The 4,778-nt window shown below is 42.4% G+C and overlaps 1 protein-coding gene across 1 annotated transcript in view; it reads right to left on the reverse strand.

The window, feature by feature from the left end:
• The window catches only part of LOC104291437 (protocadherin alpha-C2-like), a 49,609-nt gene extending 48,205 nt beyond the window's left edge, over positions 1 to 1,404 (reverse strand). Inside the window, exon 1 of the mRNA XM_009890670.1 lies at positions 1,382 to 1,404. The gene's annotated coding sequence lies outside the window, so the exon portion shown is untranslated. The remainder of the gene's footprint in view (positions 1 to 1,381) is intronic.
• Between the last annotated feature and the right edge of the window lie 3,374 nt (positions 1,405 to 4,778).

The raw sequence follows: 4,778 nt of genomic DNA on the forward strand, positions 1-4,778 counted from the left end.
GGTGCGGCTCCCGCGCCGCCACCGCCCCTCGTCTCCGCCCCGGCTTCGCTGCTGAAGCTTCGGGGGTGCGGGGAGGAGAAGGGAGTGGGGGTGGAGGGGTGGGGGAGAAGGGCCGCAAACCGCCTGCACTTCTGGACCTGCTGCGGCAGTGCTAAAGTACATCCGCTTGGGAGGGTTGAATCAGCGCAGGGCTCCGAAAAAAAATGGGCCTCCAGCCAGGTCTGGTGCCGTCTGTGTATTGCTGCAGTACGTTTGACGACCTCTTTCTTGGAGACCTGCCCCTCTGCTCCCTCGGAGATTCATCCTTGCTGCAGCACCGGCCCTCTGCCCAACCTCTGCGGGCCCCCCTGCCCTGCTTCCACCCTCCTCCTGCTCAGCTCCCTCTCGCCCTTGCTGCAGCCACCGTGCCCGGACAGCATCTCGGCTGGTAGAATTCTGCAAGTCACACCCACGAGTTACGAGCATTTAAGGTGGGCTTCAGTTGCTCATCCAATGCAACAGATAGGCTCGAGGTGTCAAGCACAGCTGGAGAGAAGATGCAGCATGATCTGTTTTCCAGTTACAGGTTTTTTCTCTACCCTTGTGATAGAGGACTGACAAGCAGGACCATGAAATTGAACAAACGCAGCAGTGGAGGTGAGGGTGCTGCAGCCACAATAAGTTTCACCCAGTGCCACAAATCCCAGCAAAGGCAATAAACTTAAGCATTCATTCATACATCTAAGTCATCTAAGCTGACATATCTAATGAGACAAACCACAGGACCAGAAATGCCGTAAAAGGTTGGACCAGATGATCCTTGACGTCCCCTTCCATCCTGGTATTCTATGACATAGTCCTCCAGGGGTGCAACTATGTTGCACCTACTCCTATGTGCAGAAACTGTTTCTCTGATAGTAATTCCCTGTTGTTTTTTTCCTGGCTAGTCCCACAAAGTCTTTTGGAACGTCCAATGAATCCTCGCTGGATTGGGCTGGTCTGTCAAAGGGAAGGGGTGACCCAAACATTCAGCTAAACCCTCTTTCATTGCCCTCTGTGGGCCCAGGCACCTTTCACCACGTAGGATGACTTTTGAGAGTATAACCTCACACCATAAATCCAAAAAAGGTTTTTACTGTAATGTACCTGATGCACAAACTCCAGACAACAATTGCCCTAATTCTGACTCACAGCTGTTAAGAACAATTAACAGTCTATCAGCTTTTATCAGTGGTCACCATTATCAAAGACAACATTAAGAGCAGGATTACCCTATTTATGTTTTGGCTGATGGGTTTATTTGATTCTCAGCCCATTTTTGTGGCTCAAATATTTTCCCACATATTTATCCTAATGTGCCCAGTACCCCAGTGTCTGCAAATACTGCTGTGGAACCACCCAGTCCTGCTCATCTTTTTAAGTAGGATAAATGTAGGTCTGTGCAGACCAAGAAGGGCAGATAGAGATGCCAAGTGCCTAGAACATGTGGAAATGTGCCCATTTTATCCAGTTGTCTAAACAGGAGCCAAACACTTAAAAATAAATCAGCTTCAAATTTTTGGCTAGGTACCCACCTTCAAGATCATAATATTCACAGATTCAGAACAAAACACCCCGACAGCCTCACAAAAAATCAACAACAACAGCAACAACAAATCAACAAAAGCAACCCAAACAAACTCCTTGCTAAAAGCTATAGCAGCACTAATATTCATGAACTATGAATCCTTATGTCAAAACAACTTGCAGTCACCATGTAAAACAGAAGCCTGAAGGGACACACCCTCAGTTTTCCAGACAATGAAACAGTAGTTTCATCCAGACAGTCCATCTCTACCCCACACCTGCCATATGTACAGCCACAAAATCCTCTAACAAACACACAGCACACCAATAAAAGGTCAAAAGCCACAGCAACATTAGCAACATCTAGGGCCCTGCCTTAAGGAACATATTGATACAGACTCTCCTGGAAACGGACAATGCCCATGCTAAGAGGTGGTGGGAAAACAAACCTCATCTCATGGAAAAATGCCTTTCTAACCACAAGTTGATTTTACTTACAATATGTGAATGAAAGATACCAATCACACATCCAGGGGTTTTTAATACCAGCAAGGAACCTTTCACACTGTTCCTAGACTCCAATGAGTTACTTCTGATAGACATTCAGGCTCTGCTCTTGTGCATTCCAGTTGGGTCTCCCAGTAAGGAAGAGCTGATGAACACTCAAATCCTGGTCCCCCTCACCAGTTACATGCTACCTAGGTTCATCATTCCTCATGTCTTATCTCTCCTTGGACAGCTAAGACTGCGCACATCCAAAGTATTGCAAAACACCGCAGAATGTAAAACTGAACAGAGGTAACACACACACATGCTTAACTGAGCCATCCTAGAACATATTCCATAATATTTTCATTCCCATCAAACATGTTTCTAAACCTCAGGTTCTTAGAAAATTGTTCTCCTAATTTCAGAATCTTAAATCCTAGGATTGTCTGGCTTCTTGCCTTTTTGTAAGTTTTATAGCACCCATAAAATAGCCACTCTGGTTTTCATTTTATAAATTAATACTGTAGCTTGGCTTATTTACAGTAGCACTGTATGAATGTAACAGTCTATCTCAAAATGTTAGCTTTATACAGTTTATGCTGACTACACAGTTTGTAAGTGATACACTGAAACTTGTTCTTTTCTGATTAAATGTTTCCCAAGTCCCTTTAAATCTATACAAAATTAATCCATGGCCACAATAATTTCAGTGATTTCCATCAGCTTTAGTGCTAATGCTGAGTCAGTCCTGCAGGTCTTGATTTTTAATTCAGGAAAAACTTCCATTGAGAAAACGCCTCAGGATCTGGTCTGTAGTAATATTGATTTTTTTAGTGAAAGGCGAAAATTGAAACACAGAAAAACATAATTTCAGTTTCAATTGGATTGAGGCTTATGGGCTTCCTAGTTTTCTTTTTCCACAGAGTTTCGTTTTCCAGTAATTTCTTGAAAATTCATCTAAGCATCAAATTTTGAAACACCTTCAAATCTCACTAAATAAAAATGTACCTAGTGGGTTCATATGAATCCAGTTGAGCAACAGCATCAGAATCCATCCCTGCAGCAAAAACAGCTGATAAAACATACGAGGCCCAAATATCCATTTGCTGATAAACTTGATAACCCCTGAAGTGATTGGATACTGCCTGTACGCAGTATCTATATACATAGGCCTATTGGGCTTTGCCGACATACAAAAATCGCACCACTTTAATTAGCTTGATTAAATTAAATGGTACAAGTCCTTTAATGTCAGTACAAACATCCGGGCGTAGCAAAGAATACACTGGTTTTATCAAGTCCTGCAGATGAAAATTAAGTATATATCAGGATAGTAATACATTGACCTGTATCTATGCCAGAGGTTGTAGTAATTTAACTATTTTACTATGAAAAGTCCTCACGTTTCTATGCAAGCCTTCCTTGAAACAGTTCTACATACAGATATGCCTGAATTAGGAGCAGTGTAATGCAGTGCCACAGAAATATTTCTGTGCAGATATTTCTCTTGGGAGTGACACAATTATACACAGAAATGGTTCTGTAGGTATTTAGGGCCTTGAAAAGTTCATTTTCAAATCACAGCTGCACAAGGAATGTTTTTATGTAACGTTAACTACAATCACCTAAACTTGCTTGAGCAGCAATAAATCTGTGTTCAATTTGCTTCATTGCAGAACACTATGCAGAGTCCTTCCTCTGGCTATTTCTGAGTCTCACACATCAATAGGAGAGAGAAAGACATATTAGAAATGAGGAAAGTGTGAAAATACAACATATTAATGGAAGAACTCCAAGTTATTTCGCCATCTGAAAAGACATTTTGCTTCTTTGTAACTATCACCTTCAGTAACTCACATCCCTGAAATATGATATCCAACGACTCCATGTCATGATGTAGCTCCTTTCTGAACTGGTGGAAAGTCACCAGCTCCAAGGACCAGGCTCTAGATTTTTGCATGTACTCTTGTCAGCATGTAAGTTTTTAGTAACACTGAGATTACTTGCATACCATATAAATGTACACACATTTCTGCAAACTGATAAAACTGTGTGCAAAAGAAGGTGGAGACAAGTCTGGAGAATCCGTATAGTTTAGCCATTAACAAGCAGGTAAGCTGTGTCATTCTCTAGAAAAACCTAGATTCTCTCTCTGTGCCTGCTTGCATGTGGTGCCTACAATTTGTCTGCCTTACTTAGAATTAAATCAAGTGCAGAGGGGAGGAAGAGCCATCAGTCACAAACCAGATTACATCAACCACAGTGGAAAACAATACCCATAAACTGTAAGGCAATGACTCAAATTTGAGGAGTTTCTTGTATGCAGTTTTTTCCAGTGAGATGGCGGACTGTAGCACCATCTTCTAGCCCATGGGTACTCATCAGATTTATGGAAAAAACATCTTGATAATATCAGGGGACGCTCACAATACTACTTCAGTCCAACCTCATCTTTCACTTCACTATCTTGGGATTCCTGCATTCTTCTGCACCCTACCTACTTCAGTCATGCCCCCCCTCCACTCTTCTCTGAAGGAGATGTACAAGATTGTTTCTGGTGACTTCCCATGTCTCAAATACTACCTGATCAGAAAGACACTACCTAGAGATGATAAGGCAACATAAAGGCAAGAGTGAAAGGGATTCATACCCTACAGCGAATCCCTGCCCAACAAGACTCCATCTGTCTCAATTTAGAAATCTGAGCTCAGACATACCAAAATTTGACAGAGTACGTTCTGCAA

This window comes from Charadrius vociferus, unplaced genomic scaffold (genome assembly GCF_000708025.1).
Source record: "Charadrius vociferus isolate BGI_N301 unplaced genomic scaffold, ASM70802v2 scaffold828, whole genome shotgun sequence".
NCBI classification, from domain to species: Eukaryota; Metazoa; Chordata; class Aves; order Charadriiformes; family Charadriidae; genus Charadrius; species Charadrius vociferus.